General features: G+C 36.9%; 1 long non-coding RNA gene across 6 annotated transcripts; it reads right to left on the reverse strand.

The window, feature by feature from the left end:
* Positions 1-15380: 15380 nt before the first annotated feature.
* LOC111784332 (uncharacterized) lies at positions 15381-24385 on the reverse strand. Of its 6 annotated transcripts, none has more exons than XR_002813518.2 (6): positions 24056-24385; positions 21544-22892; positions 20058-21376; positions 18487-18627; positions 17876-17966; positions 15381-15531 (listed from the first exon to the last, which is right to left on the reverse strand). It is a non-coding gene; the product is annotated as an uncharacterized LOC111784332 (long non-coding RNA). The 6 variants fall into 6 exon arrangements; XR_002813519.2 differs by having other exon boundaries at positions 20058-21178; positions 21345-22892; XR_002813517.2 differs by having other exon boundaries at positions 20058-21211; positions 21345-22892.
* Between the last annotated feature and the right edge of the window lie 3115 nt (positions 24386-27500).

A 27500-nucleotide genomic window follows, 5' to 3' on the forward strand; every position in this document is an offset into this window, starting at 1 on the left:
TCAAGACATCAGTTTCAAGTTTGAACTCTATACAATTATTTCTCTAATTTACCTTGTTAAAATTCTGATATTTACTGTTACACAGAATTTAATTTCATGCCCTCTGATATCTCCTGTTATATTTTTAAATTCTGTTTAACAAATCTTCCCTCAATCTTCCCTCCTCCCTCATGGTAATTATTTTCATTCCCATTCTGTAAATAGATTCTCAGTTTTGTAAACATCTGTAAATAAGATATTACTCTAATTCTATATTTATTTTCATTCTGTAAACCGATATTATTGGCCAATTTTAATTTGGCTACTATCTTACCGATTTATGGATCTGCCAGCTAAAATTATATTGATTCTAACCTTATTTCCTATAACTTCCGATGCTAAAAAAAATCTAATTAATTGAACCTGGGATCTGATTATTACATACGGTAAGATAGGAAAGAAGATTTGATCCTAAATTAATTTCTTATAAGCATAACTATAAAAAAGGAAAAGGAGTTCTGAGATAGAATTTTACGGTAATAACTGACAAAAATCTCTAAATCTGCAATCTGTTCAAATACTTCTTCTCAAATCTGACGAGGGTTGTTTTCTGTTTCTTTCTCTTTTTTTTTTTTTTTTGTCAGGTTTTCTGTTTCTTTTCTGCAGCGTAGATAGAGATAATTGTGGGAAGGGATGAGAGGTTAGTGGGGAGAGATGGGGAAAGGTTTATTATTATTTTTTTTTTAATTAATTAATTAATTTATTTTATTTTTTTATTATTATAATTTTAACTATTTTTTATAATTATTTTTATTCTTTATTTCTTTATTTAGGTTTGGGCTATTACATTTGGCATCCTTTTGCTCTTGAGCATTGATCGAACCATGTCGAGAATGGTCCGGTTCTTTCTCTCAACCACACCATTTTGTTGAGGGGTGTACGGTGCGGTTAGAAATCGCCTTATGCCTTGCTCCTTGCAATACTTCATGAAAGCCGTCGAAGTATACTCGCCACCTTTATCGGATCGTACAACTTTTATGTGTCTACCAGTTGCCTTCTCCACCATCACTTTGAACTTATTAAACACCTCGAATGCCTCGGATTTTTCTTTCAGAAAGTAAGCCAAAGTTTTTCGCGAGTAATCATCGATAAAGGAAATGAAATACCTCTTTCTGTTGAAAGACTCGGGGGCAATTGGTCCACATATATCTGTATGAACCAACTCGAGAGGTTGTTTAGCCCAAAATTCAACATTCTTTTGAATTGAGGTTATCGCATACTCACCACCTCTATCGGATCGTACAACTTTTATGTGTCTACCAGTTGCCTTTTCCACCATCACATTGAACTTTTTGAACACCTCGAATGCCTCAGATTTTTCTTTCAGAAAGTAAGCCCAAGTTTTTCGAGAGTAATCATCAATAAAGGAAACGAAATACCTCTTTCCGCTGAAAGACTCGGGGGCAATTGGTTCACATATATCTATATGAATCAACTCGAGAGGTTGTTTAGCCCAAAATTCAGCCTTCTTTTGAATTGAGGTTATCGCATGCTTGCTGAGCACACATTCTTCACAAATTTTTCCTTCAAAGTCCATGTTGGGTAGCCCATGCACCATATTCTTCTTTGCTAACTCTTTTAGGCCGTCATGATGTAGGTGACCAAAGCGGAGATGCCACAGTTATGCCTTTGTCTTCTACGTTGACTCGCAAACAATTTTCTCGTATGCTTCTTAAATTCAGTTTGTACATCCGATTTCTTCCTATCTCTACTCTAGCAACCAAACGCCCTTGCTTGTCCTTCAGGTGTAGCAGGCGGTCTTTTAAGAATATCGAGTAACATTTCTCTGTGAGTTTCCCCATACTCAATATGTTGGTCTTGAGGTCTGATACGTAATAAACATCTTGGATTGACCCCATTAAACCATCCTTTTGCAAGAAATGTATCATACCTCGACCGTTGACCTCCACCTTTGACGCATCTCCAAATGACACGTGATGTAATAGCCCAAAAATAAATAAAGAAATAAACCAATAAAAATAATTATAAAAAAGTAGTTAAAATAATAATAATAAATAAACAAACAAATAAACAAAAAAAAAAAAAAAAAAAAAAAAAAAAAAAAAAAAAAAAAAACATTTCTCTCCTTCTCTCGGCTAACCTTTCATCCCTTCCCACAATTATCTCTCCTCAACCCATCCTTACGCCCTAAAGTAACAGTTATTGCAAAAAGAAACAGAAAAACAATAATCATCAGATTTACTTGAGGAGAAAAAAAAAATGAGAATGACCTTTACCCAGTTGAGATTCACCGGAGATTTACGTGAAGAAGATCTAATCAATAAGGTTGACCCAAATTTCAAAGGACGGAATCGAACTTTCATTAAAGATATATTCGTGACAACGACTTAAGCTAGCCAGGTAAGTGACTTTACTATCGGCATGGTTATATTTTGATGTTGACACGTGCCCTGTGGTTCTGCACGTGTCATATATATTGATATGTGTGAATTGTCTGTGGATCGATATGCTTCCTATATATTATGTATATGTTATAATATGTGAATTGTATGATAATAATTACTGTACGATGTGTTCAAGGATATGTTTGAGATAGGATACAAGAAGGATGCACAAAACGAAATGTAACGATAGGAGTAAAATACGTTCACGAAACGTTAAGGTTAGGTTACATACCAGAGTGATATGGATAAGAGAGATTGATGGAAGAATACGGTTAGGTTACGGGTAGAAAGGGATAGGTTTGTGATAGATTGATAGAACGATAGCGTTAGGTTAAGTTCTTGTGATGATATGACTAAGGTACGTTCACGTAATGATATGTCTGTGATAGGTATAAGAACGTTAAGGCTATGATAAGTTAGAGAATGATATGACTATGAAGTGCTTACGTTATTACTTTTTTATGATATGATACATTGTGATGCAATATGTCATGATATGATATGTATATGATGAAATGTTATGTTAAAAGCATAGAACATTATATGTTAGGTCTCTTAAATTGTGTGTATACAACATGATATGAATGACATGAAATTACAATAAATGACATGAAATATAACCCCGTTAGAATTATGTATGATTTGAGAACGGAATAATGAGAAACGATATGATATGAATGATGAATGATATCTGAAACAATATGAAAAATGATATGATATGTACTTAATGCTAGCGGAGTTGTATTAAAGGATAATGAAATTGTAAATGTAGTGGGGACCTCATGCATTATGTGTGTTCATGCATCTGGGGAGATACCCCTATCCCATCACGAGGGTACGGATGCATACATCCAATGGCAGGACAACAATCGTTATGTTTTGCATAGCGCTGCCATGACGGTTACTAGTTCTAACTGGTCCCAGCATAAGGGGCTCCCAGAGTATGCCCACCGGATAAGGAAAGTGGCCCAGCGGTGTGCGAACTAGCTGATGAGCCCATACTCGCACGTATGGGTTGTGTGTAGAGTATATGGTACACGTCCACGATTACCCTTTAGGACAGCACCGTAGGGAAAACGAAACGAAACGAAAGATAGGTCCCATCATTTCATTGCATGTGATTGTTGCATTTAACCCCAATAGTAGGGTCACGAGTATTTCTTTAAATACTCAAGCCATGTGCTACTACATCTTTCAGGTTAAGGCAAGGCATTCCTGTACGACTGACGACGGCATCACAAATCGAGATCATGGCACATGCATAGGATTAGTGGTATTTATTTTCTTAGACTTAGGCTAGAATAGGATGTTTTAAACTTAAATGCTTATTTATTTTATTTCGGGTCTTTTGTTGTGTCGTTTTAAAGATGTTTTCGAAACACGTAAGTCCATGGCTGTGTTTTAATTTAAAGGTTATGTTTTATGGAATTTAAATGAAGTCTTCCGCATTCAATGTTTATGGTACGTATATAGTAGCGACCTTAAATAAGTAGAAAATTTTTTGTCGTTACACATGACCATCTTCAATCTTTTGCATCTCTTTGAATAGGTGCTCATGACCGCACATATGGTTGCTTGCCCCTGAGTCGAGGTACCACAGAGTGTCGTTGTTGATGTTGTCTTCATTTTGAGCCATCAAGAGAAGACCTTCATTTGTTATGTCTTCCAAGGCTAGGTTGGCTGCTCCTTCCACCATTTTATCGGTTCGACAATCTTTTGCAACATGCCCCATTCTACCATAATTGTAACATTTGTTGGAGTTACAATCATTCGCATAGTGACCATATTTGTGACATTTATAGCACTAAATGTTGGAATAGATTGATCGGCCGCCTTGTCCTCGACTGCGTCATCTTCCACACCAATTTACTTGGTTTGACTGTCTCTTCTCCTTATAATATCCTTCATTACTGTTGCCTTGACCATCTCGACCATTTCTGCGACTTTCACGACCACAACCTCTACCTTGAAAATTTTGTGAGTAGAGTATCTTTTCATCTTTGATTGATGCCTTGGTTTGAAGTGCTTGATCGAGTGTTTTCTCCTTCTTCTTACGTTGCTCGTGTGCCTCGAGAGAATCGGCGAGCTCATCGACTGTGAACGTTGCTAGGTCCTTTGACTCTTCTATCGCACATACAACATTCTCGAAGTTGTTGGTTAATGACCTTAAGATCTTCTCCACAACCCACGTCTCGGATAACATTTCTCCGTTTCGATTGAGTTGGTTTACCATAGTCTGTACACGCGTGATGTACTAAGATACATTTTCTGACTCCTTCATCTTTATGCTCTCCAACTCGCCACGAAGAGTTTGGAGACGCACTTGCTTGACTCGGTCGGTTCCTTTGAACACTTTTCTTAAAGTGTCCTACGCTTCTTTTGAAGTAGTTGTACTGACAATCTTCTCAAAGCCCGACTCATCAACGACTCGGAACAACATGTATAATGTCGCCTTATCCTTTGATCGAACTCTTTTAACGCTTTGTTTTGTGCCGCCGTATAACCCATGGTATCTTTTGGTTCTTTGAAACATTCTTCGACCACCTCCCATGCATCTTGAGAACCGAGAAGAGCTTTCATTTGGATGCTCCAATTCTCGTAGTTTGTCTTCGTTAATCGTGGTAGCGGCATTTGACCCATCACATTCACCATTGGCTTTGATACCAATTTTTTAAATAAATCTCACTAATTTGTGAAAAATCTCACACACACTAGCGATAGAACTCTCTGATACCAATTTGTGAAAATATAATACTCGCGTATTTGGGAAAGAGATGTCGAGAGAGGAGAGACAAAGAAGAGTTTTTCCAAAAAAAAAAAAAAAAAAAAAACTTTTCTATTATTTCTCAGTATTCTTTTTTTTTTTTTTTTTTCTTTTCCTTTTCTTTTCCTCTCATTGTTTTTCTAACTCTAATAATAGGTACGAGAGAGCCGCCCATAAACGTCATTATTTCTACAAAGGCTTGGCTTTTCTCTCCCAAATTAAACTCCGCTCACAAATTAACTAAAATTGGTATTTACTATCTTAGTTTATTCAATAGTTCCACAACCTTATAAATATGGCTCCTCTGACCCGAATTTGTCATGACTCAATTTTTGAGGCTTTTAAACTCAAATCGTGACAAAAAAGACAAAAGTGAATAAAGACAAAAAGAAAATAATCATTAGGCAAAAGTGAAAACAGAAAAAAAAAATAATAAATAATAATGATAATAATAATAAAAGTAAAATAAAAGATAAAAATATTATTTAATTAAAACAGAAAAGTTTAATATGTCTCAAATATTATATAGGGGTTACAAGATATAAAAGAAAATACAAAAGACTCTAAAATGACTGAAAACGGACTGATGTTTTGGAATGACCCTCTCTGTGACCGCACAATTCTCAAACGTTCCTCCACCTCAACCGATAGCTTGCAAACACCTGAAAAAGATAGGAAAACAAGGATGAGTATCAAAATTATACTCATTAAGCCACTTACTTGTAGACTCTCATCTCATCCTAAGTTTAACAAATTCCCACGGGCTTCTCATTGGCTCTAGGACGTCTGGTTCTGGTCTTATCCCCTTGGGGTTGTTCTGGTTCTCCGTCTTTTCATTTAATCCTTAAGAGTTCCTTATGTCGAGCTGTAAATGACCGATGTCTCTCTACGAGATGCTACCTTTGCATGGTTATCTAAGACTATATGGTATCTTATTTAGGGGTGTGATGAGTACCTCCTAGGTCCATGATAATCCCCCTCATTGGGGGCTGCGACCCCTCCCTTATCCCATGCAGCTAATGGGTTGTACGACATTGGGACATGTTTCCTATGTGAAATGACTAGGAATAGTGAGAATTGATCATGAACCCCAGGTCTCCTACGAAGCTATAGATACCGTTCACACAATAAGCAGCCTAAGAATACTCCTAATGTACTTCATTTCTCGTGGTGATCCATTAGGCAACTAGGGAGGCCGAGTAAACTAAAAAGAAAAAGTATAAATGAAATATTCTAACCAATAAAATAGAAAGTGTTATTCTAATAAAAAAAACATTTTTAAGGAAATTGAAACTAACTACTATCTATGGAGATAAAAAAAAACACCAACTTGGTTTACTTCCAGCTAGACTTGTTTTTGCAAATTGTGACCAACTCTTTTTATTTTTTTCACTTATCCAATGTCAAAGAGGTTATGCCCAGTTGGAATTCTCCATCCTGTAAAGGTGGGAACGATTTCTTGAAGTTTATGTCCCATACATAAGATGTAATTCAAGAGCATTTCATTTCTTTTGCTTATATTTTTCCTTTTTTTGGTAGTTGAGAAAATATTTAGAAAATTAAATAGCATCTTTGAATAGTGTTTGTAAAAGAATCTCATTTGTAAGACCTTCATCAATGTTATCTATCCTTAATAGGGAAGAATGATATCCCTCTAAAATAGCTCTCAAATTAGTTTGTGGTACATAACCCTTTGTTATTTCATATTCCTTTGTCTAAACAAATAAGACTCATCCCACAAATATTTTTTTGTACCATGAATAAATTTATTTTTCTAGTGATATGACAAATCTATTGGGATTAAATTGGTGTGAATTGTCATAAGTTTTGATTTGATTTGGTTATTTGGATTGGATTTGATTTGCTTATTTGGATTAGATTTGATTGGTTATTTGAATTAGATTTGATTTGGTTATTTGAATTAGATTTAGTCATACTAGATTGGGTGAAATATCGGGATTTGATATCGAGATTTGGGAGAGTTTTGGGTGTCACATTGTATTCGTTGAGTGACATATTGGTGAGAGTCTTTGTAGTGTGATAGTGAGGTATTCACTCGTAACGCTTTGGTTTATTAGTGATTGGTTGCTACCCGTTGATGTAGGGGAACTTCTTCTCTCTGAACCACGTAAATATTTTGATGTCTCTTTGTGTAATTTCATTCATTGGTGTTGTGAGTACATTTGTTCCGCTTTCGGCGCACAACAAGTGGTATCAGAGCCTGATTGTGGTATTTGGGGTATTGTGAAAGTTTTGGCCTCATCGACCACTAGACGTGCTCACAATCGTGCTTATTTTCTTGAAAATGGTAGAATCATCTGGAATTAAATCACGGCGTGGATCGAGATTTTTGAGTTCTAATCTCGAAGTAGAGAAATTTGATGGAACCAATAATTTTGGTGTTTGGCGAGGCGAAGTTAGCGATTTGCTGGTCATGCAAGATCTTGATGCTTCTCTCTAAGAGGTGATGCCTGAAGACATGACAGAAGCAGAATGGACGAAATTAAATCGGCAAGCTTGCGGAATTATTCGATCCTGTTTTGGAAAGGATCAGAAATATCCATTTATGAAGGTGACCATGGCGAAAGAACTATGGGACAAGCTTGAGGCAAAATATATGCAAAAGAGTGTGGAAAATAAACTCTATTGGAAGAAAAAACTCTTCCGTTTTGACTACAAAAAAGGTATCTCAATGGCTAAGCATTTGGATGATTTTAACAAAATGATCACTGATTTGCTCAATCTTGATGTTAAGATTGATGACGAAGACAAGGCGTTGTTGTTATTAACTTCTTTGCCGGAGTCCTACGAGTTTTTAGTAACCACTCTACTGCATGGAGCCTATGATATTGATTTTGAAGATGTTTCAAATGCCTTGATGAATAATGAGGTGTGAAAGAAGTAAAACGAGGCATATCAAGATTCTAGCTCAAATGTTCTCACTGTTCGTGAAAGGACTTGTACTTGGAAAAGGAGAGAATGTGGAGAGTCCCGATCAAAGTCGAGAGGTAAATATGGTAATTGGAGAAAAATGGATAAAAGTGAGTGTGCATATTGTCGACAGAAAGGGCATTAGAAGAAAGATTGCCCGATCTTAAAAGAGAAGGGGTCGAAGTCCAATGTGGTTAGAGATGACGACACTGATACAGATAATGCCTCGACGATCTCCTTATCGATTCTTGATTTTGGGTGCTCCTATCATATGTGTTCCAACAGAGAGATGTTTTTGGACTTCAAAGAGTTCAATGGTGTAGTTGTCTTTATGAGCAATGATAGTACTTGCAAGATGACGGGAATTGGCTCAGTACAAATCAAGATGTTTGACGGGGTTATACGAAAACTCAATGATGTGAGGTATGTCCCTGACTTGAAGAAAAATTTGATTTTTCTTGGCGTTTTAGATGCGAGTGGTTATTGTATCACTTTGGAAGGAGGGAATTTGAAAATAGCTTGTGGAGCTTTGGTGGCAATTGAAGGAACTAGAAGAGGTAGCATATACTACCTCAACGGAACCACAATAATTGGGCATGTTGCTGTGGCAAGTTTGAAAGAACAAGACATATCGAAATTATGGCACATGAGACTTGGGCATGCTGGTGAGAAGGCGCTTCAGACATGGGTGAACCAAGGAGTCCTTAAGGGTACCACAACTGGTAAAATTGATTTATGTGAACATTGTATATTTGGTAAACTAAAAAATGTGAAGTTTGGTACATCTATACACCAAACAAAGGGCATTTTGGATTATGTTCACACTGATGTATGAGGCCCCACGAAGAATGTCTCATTGGGAGGGAAGAGGTGATTTGTCACCTTTATTGATGACTACTTGAGGAGAGTTTGGATGTATCCTATGAGGCACAAAAATGAGGTTCTCCAAATCTTCCTAGAGTGGAAGAAAATGGTAGAGAATCAGACGGACAGGAAAATCAAAAAGCTGAGATCAAACAACGATGGAGAATATACTTATGATTCATTCCTTAAAGTATGCCGAGATGAAGGGATCGTTTGACACTTCTCTGTTCCTGGTAAGCCACAACAAAATGAAGTTGCTCAGAGAATGAACCAGACATTAATAAAGAAGGTTCGATGCATATTGTCTCAAGTAGGATTGAGTAAGGTTTTTTGGGTTGAGGCTCTCAGTTATGCAGTTCACTTGGTGAATCGTTTACCTGTTTCTGGAAATGGTGGGAAAACTCTACTTGAGGTATGGTCGGGTACTCCTGTTAGTGATTATGATAAATTGCATGTGTTTGGGTGTCCGGCGTGAAGGGCTATAGGTTATGGTGTCCAGAAACAAGTAAGATTGTTAATAGTCGAGATGTGACATTCGATGAGTCTGGAATGTTTTTGCAGAAAATTAAAAATAATGACGATGCATTGAAGCAGGTGGAGAAGGTGGTGTTCTCTCCTGATATGGTTGCTCCTACTAAAGAACTTATTGACCAGGTAGATAATAACTCTGAGGTCTTAGAACAGGAGTAGCAAAGCCTTGTAAATGAAAAAGTGGAGGAACCTGAGTCTATCCCCAAGAATAGACCACGAAGGGTAATTCGAAAACCTACAAGGTTTGATGATACGATAGCATATGCTTTCTCTATGATTGATGGAGTTCCCAGCATACGTATTGAGGTTTGAGGTGGTGGCAACCAACTCAGTTATCAACTTGGAGATCTTATGACAAGGTGGAGATTGTTGTAAATTGTAATAAGTTTTTATTTGATTTGGTTATTTGGATTAGATTTGATTGGTTATTTGGATTAGATTTGATTTGGTTATTTGAATTAGATTTAGTCATACCAGATTTAGTTAAATATCGGGATTTGATATCGGGATTTGGGAGAGTTTTGGGTGTCACATTGTATTTGTTGAGTGACATATTGGTGAGAGTCTTTGTAGTGTGATAGTGAGGTATTTACTCGTAACGCTTTGGTTTATTAGTGATTGGTTGCTACCCGTGGATGTAGGGGAACTTCTTCTCTCCGAACCACGTAAATATCTTGGTGTCTCTTTATGTAATTTCATTGTGTAACTTCTTCTCCCCCAAGATATCTTGTAACTTTGTGTGTAACTTCTTCTCTCCCAAGATAATTGACATATCATTGTCTACTTCATAATCCAAAATAATAAAATTAGCAAGAAATATGAATTTGTCCACATAAATTACGATACCCTTGATCTTGCCTTTTGGATGACTAATAAAGGGATATGGTAGTTGGAGAATGATGTAGTAGATCTAGCTTTACCAATGTCTAACTTTTTGTAAATGGATTGGTCTTTAGATTAATGCTTGCTCCCAAGTCACATGATGCTCTATCTATCTCATTCACTCCAATTGATACTAGAATTGTTAATGAGTCATAGTTTTTCTCTTTTAGTGGGATCTTGATTCACTGTATTCTTCATTTAGGGCCATCACATTGAATTCTTAGAATAAAAATAGATTGGTGAGAACATACTTCAAGAACTAAACATAGTAGGGCATCTATTTCAAGGCTTCCATTATCGAGATGCTTATGTGTGACTTTTTTAAAAGTATTTATGAAAGTTTTAAAATGGTGCCCCTCCTTTATTTTTATTCTATGTGGAAAAGGAAGTGATGGGATATAAGTTCTTTCTGCTTATATTTTTATCGAAAACTCTTTAGGTTCTCCACTACTTTTTATTTTTTTTCTTGTTGAACATCTCCTTCCTTCTATTTCTACATACTAGTTGTTTATTGAGTGTGGATGTTGTTGTCTTTCTTATTTCCTCCTTCTCCCTAGGGTAATACGCTCCCACCACTCAACTCTATGTTTGACATTGTTCCTTCCTTCTCTTTTTGGGGTTTTGGTGTCTGCTGCAACTTTCTATGGGGCCTATTTCTTAGCTCCACTCGAACGTCCAGATTTCGCAAGGATGCTTGCTGGCCTTATATTGATAGACTTTCAAAACATGTCCCCAGAATGTGCTAAGCTTGGCAGGTTCCTTTCCCTTTGACATTAGCTTGTTGAGATCATGTCATTTGATTTTGTAGTCCAAAACTGATAGGTAATTTTTCGACATTTGTTGATTGTATGAACTTTGGTTCTTCCATGAGAAATTTGGATGATTCCTCCACCCTAAGTTGTAAGTATTTAAAAATGGATAATTCTTTTAGTTGCTTTGATTATATTGGATTTTAATATAAAAAACAGGCTCGATTGTCGGGACGGTGACCAAAAGTGTGTTCTTCTCCACAATATACACAGGATTCAATTGCTATTTGAGTCATCATAGCTGCTATTTGTATTGGCGCTTTATTTATTGATCTTTGTCCCTACACAAAAATCTATAGAATAGTAGTCGTAGAGGCTAACTGAGTATTGATAGATATTAAAGCGTCAACTTCTAGTACTCCTCTGGTCTTCTTCCCTAGATTGCTCCTTACATTAGCTCACGATAGTTGTTGGAAACTATTTTTTCTAAAATCTCTTGTGCATCATTGTATGTCTTTGACATAATGGCCCCTTGGAAGAAGCATTCACCACTTTTTTAATCGTGCATTTCTAATGGGTGTCGAAATAATTTATCAAAAATTTCTCTGACAGACTATTTCAGGAATCAATTGCCTTATGGGTAAAGTGTTCCACCATAATTTAGTAGCATTCCTCACAAATAAAGAAATAAATTCAATCTATTCATGTCTTTTATCTTCTCCTTGAAATTGAAATGAGTCACTTTCTTTCAAAAAGAACTTTAAATGGAGGAGAAAATCTATTCATGTTTGCATGTTACAAAGTGATGGAGCCGCGTCAAACCACACAACCCATGATGCCTTGCTCCACAAAGCACATGACGCTTTGCTCCACGCAAGTTTTGACATGTGTCCTCATCTGTCTTACCCGTTTCTCCTCTCACCGAATGACACGTGGCACGTCGAAATCTTCCTCTCTCCTCCTAGCAGATGAACCCACAAAGCACATGACACTTTGCTCCACGCAAGTTTTGACATGTGTCCTCATCTGTCTTACCCGTTTCTTCTCTCACCGAACGACACGTGGCACGTCAAAATCTTCCTCTCTCCTCCTAGCAGATGAACAAACCGATTTCGATTTGTTTTTTGTTGGATTTTACATTTTTGTATATTTCAATTTTGAACTCAAATTAAGTCGATTACTTCAACGAAGTTGAAGATTGAAGTTCCATCTACATCCTAGTATTTTTTTTCCTTGAATTTTACTTTTTACCTTACTTATGAGCATTGGAAATAGGCTCAACACTCATCCTTACCGTTCTTGAATATACTCTCAGTACTATGACTCAGACCAAAATTTCGCCAAACTCCATTGAATTTGCGGAGTAACCTCCCTAGATGAAGATACCAAAATATTAGATCTCAAATGGTTAAGGAGAATCTCAGATCTGAAGAAAGTTGCTCAAGAACTTACCTCATGGACTTTTTTTTTTTTTTTTTTTTTTTTTTTTTTTTTTTTTTTTTTTTTCACGTTTACCCCTCTATTGACTTTGACCGAAATTTCCTTTTTTTTTTAAGTGTGCAGTGTGTTGGTGAGTGTAAATATCTAAATAAAATATATGTTGAATGGCAAATGCAATTGAATAACAAAGAGCAAGCGAGAATAGTAATAAAGAAGGTTCTGGTTAGAGAGTTTAAATAGATATGTTGTTGAACTATTTGTGGTGTATTTTAGCTCATTTTAACATATTCTCAATCCTTGTTCAAAAGGTCATGCATAATGATTACTTCCATAATCGTTTTGTAATTTCCACAACATTTCTTAGATGATTGTCGTTCCTTTTACCTTTTCATTGGTGACTAGACCTCCTAATTTATTTCCTTTAATTTTTTTTATTTTTTCCTCTCTCAATAATCCTTCAAGTCATCTCTCTATTCTTTGAGTGCTTCCACGTGTGGTGAGATCACTTAAGTTTTCAAGGGATGAATATTTGGATTAACACTCATTTTTCCTTAGAGGTAAAGAGTTGTCTTCTAACTCATTTAGAAGTCCTCTTTTAACCAAACTCCCAATCCTATTGAGATTAACGTGGTCTAGTCTTAAGTGCCAAAGATAGGTACTAGGAGAAATCTTTTGTCGTTTCTTTTGAGTTTCAACTGTTTTAAACATCTCAGTATTTAAAATAGTTTTTGTTTCGCTCGTTGTAACATAATATAAGTTATTTTCAAATTTTGCAGAACAAATATGAATACCTCTTTTGCAAATGAACACTTCATTGATTTCAGAACATACTTTATACAATTGTTCTGATAAACAAGAGATATATATTAGACTTCTTTCCATTCTAGGAACAAAAAGTACATTATCTAATATAATGAATCTATCTCCAAAAAACAACTTTAAATTTTCTACTGATCTTGCTGAGACAACCTCTCCTATTCCAACTCTGAGTGTTATCTCGCCTTCCACAAGCGTTCTCCAGGAACTAGTTTCCTAATTAAAAGAACAAATATGATTAGTGGCCCCTAAATCCAATATGCAGGTTGAGTTATCATACCCTACTAAACATATTTCTACAACTAGTAAATTTCATTTACCTTGTTGTGTCTTTTCGGCTTTCTTCTCTGCCATGTATTTTGGGCAGTTTCTTTTCCAGTGCCCATTTCCGTTGCAATGGAAACATTTTCCTTTATCTGCATTTTGAACATTACGTTTGCGGTAAATAGGAATCTTATCTTTCCCCTTACCCTTCTCCTTTATCGAAACATTTTTAGAAGTTGAAGGACCAAACTTATTTTTGGAGAACGATCTTTGTAGTAATTTCTTAGAGACAACAACATTTACTTCTCTTCCTTGTCTCTTGTTCATCAAGAGGGACTGATAAGTTTGTAGCTCATTGAGAAGAGTAGTCAAGTTATATTCTATTTTGTTCATCATCGCATTCGTGCGGAACTGTAGGAAGCTCTTCGGAAGAGACTCCACAATAAAACTGACTTGACTCTTCTCATCAATGATAGCTCCATTTACTTCTACCACATTGAAATGAACCATCATGTCCAGGACATGTTCTCTAACAGAGGTCTCTTCTTTCATGCAGCAGTTGTAAACATATTTTATGGCATCATGTCTAAGAGAGAAGGACGGTTGTCCAAACATCCCTTTCAAAGATTCCATAATCTCTGTGTTTTTTAACCAAAACATCATATATGATGGCTAAAATGTACACTCGGGCTTTGTCATTTGCCCTTGTCCATCTGTCATATGCATCCCGAATTGTTCGGTTTGCATTTGAGCCAGGGTTTAGAGGACATTCCTCAATTAAAACAAACCTCAAATCATCAATTACAAGTATTGTGTTTAGGTTTGATTTTCAAGTTGCGAAATTGTCACCATTTAATTTCTTTGAAGCGAGTAATTGTACTATTGAGCTTGACATGCTGAGATATAAAACAAATTCTATTACTGAATTGACTTAATCATTTTTAATCCAATCAGATTTAGCAAATGTAATAATGTACCAAAAAATTATTAATTTGTAACGATACTTTAGTGAGTTAGAACAACTGCTATCGAGGGGTAGTCAATCACTCCTTCACAAAACCAAGACATGTTTTACTTAAACACTAATCCCACAATAACTCCTATAGTGTTTAGTTATCGCCACTTTGGTCAAGAATATACTAACTCTTAGTGAGTCAGAGCAACTGCTACCTCCTAGGTGATTTTTTCAAGTATTAGTTAAAGTACTAGCTCAATCTCCAAGTAGCAGGTGTTCTGTAAACCGTAAACTTAAGTACCTCCAACCTAGATAAGATTGTGTCAGGTGAGCTTTCTTGTAACGACAGTTTTACAAGATATCGACCTATTTTAACTATTAAAATTGATCATGCTTGGTTGTTAACCCTAAGTGAGCATGCAGTTATCTTTGTTATAGATTTTAACGTCTATCTTGTTTTATGACGTTCAAAATAACCTATAACATATATCTAACATGCTTTATATAACAATTATATAATCATCCATTCCATGCAATAATATAACAATTTATATCTATCACTCATGGAACCCTAAACATGCATCTATACATTATAACATTTATAACATACTTGTGATGTAACGACCAAAAATTTTCTAAGTAATTTAAGATCGCTACTGTATCCATATCATAAATATTGAATGCGGAAATACTTTATTTAAACTTTTATAAAACATAACCTAAAAATAATTCGACTTCATAAAACATAACACTGTCGCATAAATAAATGGTTAAATAAAAAACATCCTATTCTAGCCTAAGTTTAAGAAAATAATACGACTACCGCATGCATGTACCATGGTCTCGAGTTGTGATGTCATCGTCAGCTGTACAGGAACACCTTGCCTTAACCTGAAATAGAGATAGCACGTGGCTTGAGTATTTTAAGAAATACTCAGTAAGTGACCTCACTATTGGGGGTTAAATGCAAGAACATGTGAATGCAATGACAAGACCTATCCTCAAAATGAAACTATTAAAGGCATTCCAAGAGCTGTAACATTCATACTTTATGGTCATAATTAACCATGATGTAAATGTAACCTAAAGTAAATAAAATGTCTTAAAATATATTCATGAAATATAATAACTCTAAATTACTCTAAATTATAATCCACCCAAATTTTATAATAATGAAACTTCATTCTTCTTCAATGTAGTATGAATTGAAATATCTTTTGATAATTCAAAAATATTTTCTTCGCATCTTCATTGAAATATATTGTATGATTGATGTCTCTTGGTTTATATCAACTTCTCTCTCTAAGTAAATCTGCATCATATCTATCTCTGCCTCGTGAAAGCCTTTTAACTTTTTCTCAAATCTTTTTTTTTTTTTTTTTTTTTTTGATGAACTCTAATATTATGCTAGTTTATGCTAGTTGAATAGAGGGAATGAGATTAGGATGAAAGGTCAGTGGAGAGAGATAGGTAAGTTTTATTTTATTTTTTAGTGGAGAGAGGTAGGTAAGTTTTATTTTATTTTTTATTCAAAGTGTTTTAATCTTGGAATAACTTGTGCCCTTGTTCTAAGAGTTCTTTGTTAACTCTTGAAGTACCACTAAGTAAAAATTCTTAACAAATATACTCTAATCCATATTAGTCATAAACATTTATTTGCATGCATAAAATTTTCGTAAGCCTTATCACTTGGTACTCATAGAAACTTTGATTTCTTATAAAGTGTCTTGAGGGATAGTTACCTATTTTAAATCTTGATTCATACTCCAACATTGTTTTAATTCCCTAAAACCTTTCATACTTACCCTTAATATTGTAAATGAGTCTCATATACATTCTCATAGTATTTTGAGTCTTCTAGGATCTTGAAAACGTCATACAGTTTTCATAAAGGTCCTTTTGTGATGTCCCACATTGGTTGGGGAGGAGAACAAACCACCATTTATAAGGGTGTGGAAACCTTCCCTAGCAGACGCGTTTTAAAGCCTTGAGGGGAAGCCCGAAAGAGAAAGCCCAAAGAGGACAATATCTGCTAGCGGTGGATATGGGCCGTTACAAATAGTATTAGAGCCAGACAACGATGTCTCAGCCTTCTCGTTGTTCCCCGAAGGTGGGTAGACACGAGGCGGTGTGCCAGTAAGGACACTGGGCCTCAAAGGGGGTGGATTTGGAGGCAGTCCCACATCGATTGGAGGAAGGAAAGGGTGCTAGTGGAGGAAGGAAAGAGTGCCAGCAAGGACGCTGGGCCCCGAAGGGGGGTGGATTGTCATGTCATATTGAGCATTCTCCTAAAATTTCATGAGCAACATAATTCATCTAGTAGGTTTGTAAATGTCCACTTGATTTGGTTCATCATTAATGTCTCATCTTTGTAGATGAATTACTTATGCAATTTGCCTATTTTCCATACAAAATCAAGAAATTTGTAATATTTCTTCTCTTTGGGGTACCTACTCCAAATCTAGTAAATTTTTGGAGTCAAAATCATGACATGAAACTGATTAAAAACTTCACCCTAACTCAATGCAAATCCAATGCAATAGTAAATCACATGGATCTGCGAACAACTTCCTGTATTTGATTTGTAGCCAAGTTAGAGTTTGAGAATTTGGTAACTTTCATTGTAAACATTGTTAAATAGGTTTATACCTTATCTAGTACAACACAAAACTAGAGCTCCTATAACCACAACGAAAAGGCACAACTTCTTGTTTTTCAACGTCTTTGTAATATCAAGAAGGAGCTTAACAAAATTCTCTTCTAAGAATTGGTATTATATAAGCATGGTGGATATCATCAGATGCTATAAAACTTGGGATACTTACAAATCAAACTTAAAATGATAATCTTGAAACTTTAACTATGGTAATACCTTTTAACCAAGTTGACATTGCTAGAAAAAATTCATCGATAATTTCTTACTACAATTTGTTTATGTTGAACTTCCTAGAGTGCATTTGTATACCATAAGGAGGATTACCACAAAAACTTCTAGTTGATTTAGAGACAATGACCTTAAATTTGTGATCCTATGGATTGTGTGTTTTGCCTAACATGTACACCATGACTACTACCTACCGATAATCATTAAAAATAATTTGCTTTAAACAAGGCTAGATTTAAATATTCATAAATCCATTTCAAATTTAATAATAAAAATAACATAGTCAAAAATTGAAAAAAAATAATAATAAAAAATCTCGTCATTTTTTAGAAATAAATGTAGTTGACTTACCTCAACATAAAAGACTACAAAAGCCTAACTATTGTGACTTGATTTTATGGCCTCCTTTACCTCCTCATCCCTACATGAGCTCTACCTTTGCCTGAAAAATTATAAGTGTGGTCTTAGTATTTAGAAATACACAATAAGTAACTTCATTATTGGAGTCAGAAAATTTAATCACATGCAATCATGTTAGCATGGTGGTCCTATCTTTTTGTGAATGTTCCGTTATTTATTAGAGAGAGATTTCAAACATTTTGAAGCTTCTAACATGCAGAAAAGCTAGTTCGAGAAGGCATGTGTCATCCAAGTAACATCACATGTTTTAGGTATGTAATACTTGACATTCAATCAAAATATTATATTGAATGGATAATTGATTTTTTTTTTTTAAATTTGATTCTTAAAAAAAGGAACTTCTTTCTTTTCGATAAGCTCTAACATGTAATAGGTCATCCTATCTCCCGATTGTTTTCCGATTGTCTGTATGAAACAATCTGGAGACAGTAAAGATTAAATCAAATGAGAAAGGAATAATAGGGGTACGAGATAGTAAAAAACTAAATCACAAGCTTCCGATAAAAAATGAGCAATTCTAGTAAGATTTATAATATGAATACCTTAACGTTTTGTAGAGAGATATGGAGTCATTCTAAGATTCCATTTCCTAGTACCATGACCAAAATGAACTTGCATCCATCATCTCTTCCAAATGGATGTTCAAATATCTTCTTGTCATCTCTACCTCTACCTGGAATTGACTGTTGATACACGATCCAAAGCCATTAATTGGGATTGTTAGGACATATTAGCATGCAAGTATTCCTTACCTTAGGTGGTTAGACAATACATGTTGAAGACTTAAAAATGTCATTTTTGGATGAGCATGTACTGTATGTATGTCATGGTAAAATTACTGTTATGCCCCTAAGTTGAGATTTCCGAAAACCATGTTATTTTATGTATTAAGCAAGGCTAGAAAGAAAATATGCATGACTAGAATACGAGTTGGGTAATATGGATGAGACTAATGCATGATGTTACGTCTTCAGCTGTAGTATGATGGAGGAAGGGATATTATGATATGTGTTACAGGTGGTTGATGGATGTTATATCCTCGTTAATCTTGTTTGATTGTATGTATGATTTATTCCCTATGATTTTCATGCATTAAGGGTTGGTAAAACTACCTTCTTAATAAACATTTGTGAACAGGTAGACACATTTTGTGTTAAGTACGGTTGATAGATATATTTTCCTAGTGTCATGGTCATACTTGTCCAAGTTGTGTTGCCCATGGAAACATGGCCGTTACATGCCGAAACCCTTGCCTTGTATCACTTTATCACTTTCCTTTACTACTTTCATGATGTATAATTTCCTTCTTACTTTTTCTGAGTGTATGAAAATTCAATCACATGCAATCACATGCTCTAGAAACCAACAGAAAAAAAAGGAGTGCATATCATATCACGATGTACGTGCCTGTACAAAACATATACTCTGAAGTATTCAATGCTTGTGACATACAACATGCATGAGGTCTCATAATTTCAAATCAGGTACATGGTTATGATTCACATCATACTTCCATCCTTTACATGACATAACTTTGTATGAGACATGCATACGTGTACATGACATATCTTTCATTATGTCATACATGACCCATCAATGTCTTGTAGACATAATGGATTGGCATAATGGAAGTACATGCATGACATAACATTCACCAACATAACATAGTCATAAAATAACACATCATAACATTAGAAAATAATATGTAGATAAGCCATAGGGTACGTGTCATTCATATAACACTTAATTGTACTTTAATTGGTATTAGGCTCACATTGGCTATTAAGAAAAAAGATCGTGGGTTTATCAACAGAGTACGTGTCATTCATACAAGCTCCCCTCCCCTACATGAATTGTTACACATAAAATAGTACAATCAATTTATAAATTCCTTATATGCATGAATTATTGACTACCATAACTTCAAGATAACCACACATAAAACATACTTATAGAGTCCCAACATGCATAAATTGACTACCATAATTGCAAGATAGCCGCACATAAAACAACACAATCAATTAACAGATTTCTTATACAAGCATGAATTGACTAGCATAGAGGTAGGATAACCACATGCAAACACATCATTAATTATAATGTTAAAACATACCTAGGTGTTTGAAAGGCCATCCTCTCCCAGCCTTTGCCCCAACCATTTTGAATCTACCTTCCCATGTTGAAGTTTAGTATTTAAAGCAACATTTGTTTTCTACGTTAGATTGCAATTTGCCTTCACAAGTACCTTTGTCATATTGTGGGGAAGACGCGACACTAGATGAGCTAGGCTTTGGGTTTCAACCACGGCCCCTAATGTGGCCTAATTGATGACCCAAAACCATTCGCAACCCTTTTAACTGGACGAGTCAGAACCTTCTTGAGAGAATGCTTCTATAACTAAGCATATATATATATCAAATATAAGAAATAAATTTATCATAAAATATATAACTAAGCATATATATATATATCAAATATAAGAAATAAATTTATCATCAAATATATAACTAAGCATATATGAAATACAAGAGATCTCATCTTATAAATTGAACACCCCTAATGAACCCTCCCTAAAGGAAGATGCCAAAAAGGTTACAAAAAGAAACTACCAACTAGCAAATATAATCAAGCTTGTAATTACAAAAATCTTTAAGAGTGCATCAAGGGGGAGGTGAAGACTCCAGCTAGGTTTGGAAGAACACACTTCCTACCCTTTGAAGATTTTCTTATTTTTTCCATACCATAATCTCCACGAAAAGCAGCCACACCATTGAACAAAAGAAGCTATATAATGAAGAAGATGCTAGCGAGATTCGGGTCCTATTTAGGAATTAGCCTAAATGAAATTGAAAAGTTAGAACAAATCAAATAAGTCACAAAGATGCATAAAAAGAAGAGACGAAGTTGGAATTCCCACTATTTTTACGCATCATCAAATAGAGAGATCTCACCTTATAAAATGAGCACCCCCTAATGAACCCTCCCTACAAGAAGATGCCAAATAGGCTACGAAAAGAACTACCAACTAGCAAATATAATCAATCTTGTAATTACAAAAAATTTTAAAAGTGCACCAAGGGGAGACGAAGACTCCAGCTAGGTCTGGAAGAACACGCTTCCTACACTTTGAAGATTCTCTTTTTATTCCATACCATAATCGCCACGAAAAGCAGCCACACCGTTGAACCAAACAAGCCTATCTTGACCTTGGAAATCAATATAATGAAGAAGATCCTAGCGAGATTCTGATCTTAGTTAGGAATTAGCCTAGATAATATTGAAAATTTAGAACAAATCAAAATAAGTAACAAAAAAAGAAGAGACGAAGTTGGTTGTTTTTTACGCATTAAACATGAAAACTTATTAGAAATAAATTTATCATCAAATAGAGAGATCTCACCTTATAAATTGAGCACCCCTAATGAACACTCCCTACAAGAAGATGCCAAATAGGTTACAAAAAGAACTACCAACTAGCAAATATAATCAAGCTTGCAATTACAAAAATCTTTAAGAGTGCACCAAGGGGAGGTGAAGACCCCAGCTAGGAGGAAGAACACGCTTCCTACCCTCTGAAGATTCTCTTATTTATTCCGTACCATAATCTCCGCAGAAAGCAGCGCCACAACCGTTGAACCAAAGAAGCCTATCTTGACCTTGGAAATCAATATAATGAAGAAGATGCTAGCAAGATTCTGATCTTAGTTAGGAATTAGCCTAGATGATATTGAAAATTTAGAACTAATCAATATAAGTACCAAAGATGAATAAAAAGAAGAGAAGTTGGTTTTCCCACTGCTTTTACGCATTAGACATTTCTAATAAATTTACCATCAAATAGAGGGATCTCATAAATTGAGCACCCTTAATACACACTCCCAACCAGAAGATGCCAAATAGGTTACAAAAAAAGATTACCAACTACCAAATATATTCAAGCTTGTAATTACAAAAATCTTTTACAGTGCATCAAGAGGAGGTGAAGACCGTAACTATGTCAGAAAAAACCCTGCAACACGTTTTCTACCCTTTTAAGATTCTCTTAGTTTTCCCATACTCTCCAAGAAGAGAAGCCATCCCATTGATCGAAGGAAGTCTATCTGGACCTTGGAAATCAATACAATTAAGATGGTAGAGAGATTTTGATCCCTATTAGGAAAAACCGACATGATATTGAAATCTTTGAACAAATCAAGCAAACAAGGAGCTGCAAAGGTGTATAAAAAGAAGAGATGAAATTAGTCTTCCCCCCGCTGCTTTTATACATGTCACCCCTAATAACGAATGATAGGGCCACCAAATTATTTTATTATCACCATGTTAGTAATAACTTAATTAATGGACAAATTACACTCATAATAGCTCGCCGTGACGTAATTAATACTGCTTCCATACCTTTTGACTACATATAATGCAATAGCAAGGTAGTTGAAAAGTTTAGTTTGGAAAGGTGTTTTGTTGCAGAAATGCAAAAAAATGCAATGAAAAGGGCATTTCTCGCCGATTGATGCTCAACCATATACATTATGTTTCTAACTTTTCCAAAAGACAAAAGTAGTAATAATAATAATAATAATAATAATAATAATAATAATAATGATAAATAAAAGAACTTATGACATATTTTCAATCTACCATTGCAAAAATTGTCACACAATAATAGAACCTGCTTGTCCACATCTTTTTGTCCTTGGCATATGTTGACTATAAATCAAGTAAAATATAGACTAAGGACATTTCTAGTAAAATACAGAAGGAGCTTGTTTCTAGTATAATAGACTATACTTGATAAATAGAAAACAATGCAACGAAATCAAGTGCAGGGACATGGAAATGAACGCAGAAGTAGTGTTCTTAACTAACCTTTTTTAAAAAAAGCAGGGAATATAGCTCTCATGCATGAAGTGCCTCTTTTCTTTTCTGTGGTTGGCTCATTTGCTTCCATTACCTAATATGCACAACATTAGTAGGGAAAAGTTCGATTTCATGTCTATTAGATGTACTAATATTCCGTATTGTTGTCATGCTAAAAAATCACATTTCAAAATTAGATAATCATGCGATATTGTGTTAGAAATCACGGATCTCCACAATGGTATGAGATTGTCCACTTTGAGCATATAAGCTCTCATGGCTTTGCTTTGGGCTTCCCCAAAAGTCCTCATTCCAATGGAGATAGTATTCCTCACTTATAAACCCATGGGCTCACTCCCAACAATCCTCAATAATCCTCCCCTCGAACAAAGTACACTATAAGCCTCCCCCTAAGGCTTATGGAGCTCTCGAATAGCCTCCCCTTAATCGAGGCTCGACTCCTTTCTCTAGAGCCCTCAAACAAAGTACACCCTTTTTTAATTATTTAGAGTATATAACTATTTGAATACAACAAACATTATTGCCCTGTAGCTACACATTTTTATCTTTTCTAACTCAATAGACAAAACATGTCAAAAACAGAAACCTCAATTCCAAAGCATACAGGAACTAACAATACATCTTAAGGACCCTGTATGTTTAAGTTCCCATTCCATGTGCAGGTTGTTTTTTGCCTCTCTTGCTAACACTCAGCAAGGTTGAAGTCTTTCAGATTAGTTTCTGTTGATTGTTGAATAAAGTTATTCAGTTTAGCAGTGGTTTGTTTTCCCCCGTTGGACGTTGTAATTGTTTGCCTATCACACGTTACATACTTGAAGTGGATATATTTTGCCTCCCTCCCAGTTGAGGTATTCATGTGTACAATGGGGCTGTGATTCTGTTGATGAGTTAATCAAGGAGTTTGAATAATAGACTGGCTCAGCACGGAAGTTTTTCTGGGAGGATTAAGAAGGAATGCAGGTGAGAGGACAAATGTTTTTATTGACATGCTAGTTGTAGGTCATATTACATGAAAAATAGTTTTACATTCCATCCAATGATATGCCCTATTAACGGCATAAATAAAAAGCATAGAAAATCTCGTGAGGAGCGGGGTAGAAGAAGGAAATCTTGTAGGTCATATGATTTGTAATATAAGATACCATCTCTAATCAGAACATGTAGATATCACCTCTAATTACAGCACATTAGGTATAAATAAATGAAGAAATCAAAACCAGACAAATTTAGATTTACCTTGTTTCCCTTTGAAGAGAAGGTGAAGGGCGATAATAGTATGGAGAGAAGCCTTTTTTATTTGTGATATCTGAATAAAGATTCCCAATTGCCTCCGCCAATATCACTCTCATCTTCCCGTCTTCCCGTCTTCAACCGCAAATTCGTCCATCCTAAACTGCTCCTCCCTCCAACACCCTGCACAAATGCGTCCACTTCAACGCACCAACAGCCATTTTTCGCTTTCGGATCCACCAATTCCTCGTCGTGGTTTTGGTTTTGCTTTGTCGGAAGGTATTTCTTGTGGAGCGGGAGTGGGCGGGAGGGGACCTTTTTACGAGTTTTGCGCGCGGCACACCCAAAAAAGAAAATATATAACAGAAATAATAAAACGCGCCAAGGAGCTTATGCAGAAATTTAATAAAGAAATATATATATAAAAAACGTTCTTGATACGATTCGAACGTTGGCTTACTAAGAGCCAAATATACTGGAGTACCAATTTGACGATAAATGAATTTGAACTTAGTTTGTTTGAAATCCATTAAATCTTTTAAGAAGATGGAGAACCCCGCTCTCTCCGATTCAGTCGAACTGATACGAATACAGCAGATAGCAAACCTTTCGAAGAACGTATCTCTCTCGATTCTGGGTTGTTTTAAGCAAATAAGCACTTTTTTTCATACGTTTTTTCGGCATCTACAATACCGTGGTCATAAACAGAGTAAAACTTCAAAGGATCTGGACCTTTAAATCTCCCAAAAATTACTTTGAACTAAGTCGAAACTTCGAGAGACCATAACTTTTAGCTCCGTTGATCAAATTTGATGAATTTTTTTTTGATTCCATGTAACTTTTCGAGAGCTATGTCCTGGCAAGACGCCGGAGGCGGCTTGTCCGACCCTTCAACCCAAAATACGGCCGTTTTGGGTCTCAAATTGGATTACACAATGTTTTTCATCAAATTTTCATCATTTTTGAAGTTTGAAACCAGCACTTCCCAACTCTAGGATATACATATTTTGTGTTCTTCATTCACTTATATGAACATACTATATAGTGCGGGGGAGTATGGTCGCACAGCCGGACATTGGGATGTTGCCGTGGTGCCTCCCATCCACCACCTCCCATCCATGGTATGGAGGCCGAGGAGATTCAACAGGAACTTTTTGCTCCTCTTACTCGGACGAGGAAGCGGTCGAAGGTGCATTCTCTGCTAACCTTGTTATAATTCTTTTTCCTTGGTGATTTTTCCTCTTTTCTAATGAACATGAACACGAACATCAATACAAACGATAGAACTTGTACTTGCTCGATTAAAACAATCCGTATTTCTGTTTACTTGCTTAGTGATTTGGTAGCTGTGGCCATTGTGTATTCATATCTCTCAAGAAGGCAGAATCCGGGCTAGAAGCGACGCATGCGCCCATCGCTTGATTGCCGACCAGCAGTAGGGGCCTTTTGGCCCCCAAAGGCACGTGTCGTTGGCTAAGCCCTTGTGACGGATGAGTCTCAAGGGCCGCCTTGTAACGTAATTCCCACTGAGCGATGGGTAGAATCCTTTGCAGACGACTTAAATATGCGACAGGGTATTGTAAGTGGCAGAGTGGCCTTGCTGCCACGATCCACTGAGATTCAGCCCTTCGTCGCTCCGATTCGTCCCTCCCCACACAATAAACCAATTTATTTATTTTAAGTGTCATGGAGGTTATACGCAAAGTAACGATTTTACATGTTTAAGTGTTGTTGGTTGGACATTCTCCAATGCAAGGCCATCTAAAATGCATGCGTGAGTTGGGTTGGTGTGGGTTCGGGTGGTAATGAGAATGGTGCATGGGGGGGGGGGGGGAGCATGGCCTGAGCGCTCGTGTGCATGCGAAGGCCTATGGCCAAGGCATGATCATGGGCGCCAATGTTGGCCCTCGTGCGTGCGCCAATGCTGGTCCTGCTCGCCAATCAGGCCCGGGAGCCCTGCTTGTCGTCGTGCACGTTCGCCCTACATGACCTTGAGTGCATGCGCGCCAAGCCCCGCGCCGCACCAACGCCCCTCTCACCCTTGCGCGCACATCATGCCCCCCAACACCAACCCAACGCAAGCACAAGTACAAGTCCATGTTCACTCTTGCCTACATGCCCACAACAAAGGGGCACGCGTGCTAGCCACAAAACCCTGAGAGGTTAACCTCTATGAAAAATCAAGACACCCAAAACCCTTGGAGGTTAACCAGCACACCTCCCGCGCCCTCCCCCCGCACACGCCCCCCCACCTCCCCCCGCACACCACCCGTGCGCGCGCTCCCCCCGCGCGCGCGCCCCCCGCACACCAACCGCGTGTGCTCGCCCCCGACCGCGCTCCCGCACACCTCCCGCGCGCGCGCTCGACCGCGCCCGTCTCCCCCCGAACGCCCACCGCGCGCACGCCCCCGACCGCGCCCCCGCACACCCCCGCTCGCGCGCGCTCCCCCCGCACGCCCACGTCGCGCACGCCCCCGACCGTGCCCCCCGCACGCCCACGTCGCGCACACCCCCGCACCCGCGCCCCCACCCCCCTCGCGCAGCACACGCCAAGCCCCATCCTATGCTATGTGCGATACATGCCCTACCAACACCTCATGCACCCTTACACACTCATAATGTCCACCAACACCCTCCAACGCAAACATACCTACAATCATATCAAAAGTGTTGGATGTTACCTCCATAAAAAATCATCACACCCAACAACAATTCATCACACCTAACATCCGTGGAAAGTAAGAACATGTATAAGCCTTGGACTATAAAAACATCATCAATGAAATGAACTAAGAAAAGAGTGATGAATTATTTTTTTCTTTTGGTTATCTAAAACAATGAAATGAAGAGTTTTGATACAAGAGTAGGTACATTAGACCAAGACGCCCACCATGACCTTGTTTTTACACCCATCACCCATTTAATTGTCAAAATACGTGTGTAGTGGTTGTTTTATTATTATTTTTTTTTTCTGGGAGCTAAGCAACTTGAAAGAATTATGCCCGCAAAATTTCAGATTTTTTCGACAACTATAACTATTTTTTCTAATTTCTTATTATTTAATATTTAAAAATTCATTAAAAAAAATTGGTTGGTTGAAAAATTATGAAACTTGATTTTTAAACTCTTTAGAATGTCCCATTAATGAATCAATCCAGCTCACGGAAAAAAAACAATATAAAACTTGAGATATTTGACTGTATGACCGTTCGGAAAAATCGTATCTAGGCCTGGCAGACCAAAAATGCCTCAAAATGTACTATATAGGGGGGTGACTAGTCTGCATGGGCTGGGCACGGGGGTACCCCTATATCTTCCGCCACCCCCACGCCCCAAGCACTATGTGCCGCACATGGGCATATGCTTGGGGCACGGGGGTGGTGGTCGGAGGTCGAGGCCGATTGATGGTGGCGGAATGCCCACGGTGAGGTGGTGTCGGAATGGTCCTGCG

This window comes from Cucurbita pepo, chromosome 4 (assembly GCF_057944985.1).
Source record: "Cucurbita pepo subsp. pepo isolate OVF chromosome 4, ASM5794498v1, whole genome shotgun sequence".
NCBI lineage: Eukaryota > Viridiplantae > Streptophyta > Magnoliopsida > Cucurbitales > Cucurbitaceae > Cucurbita > Cucurbita pepo.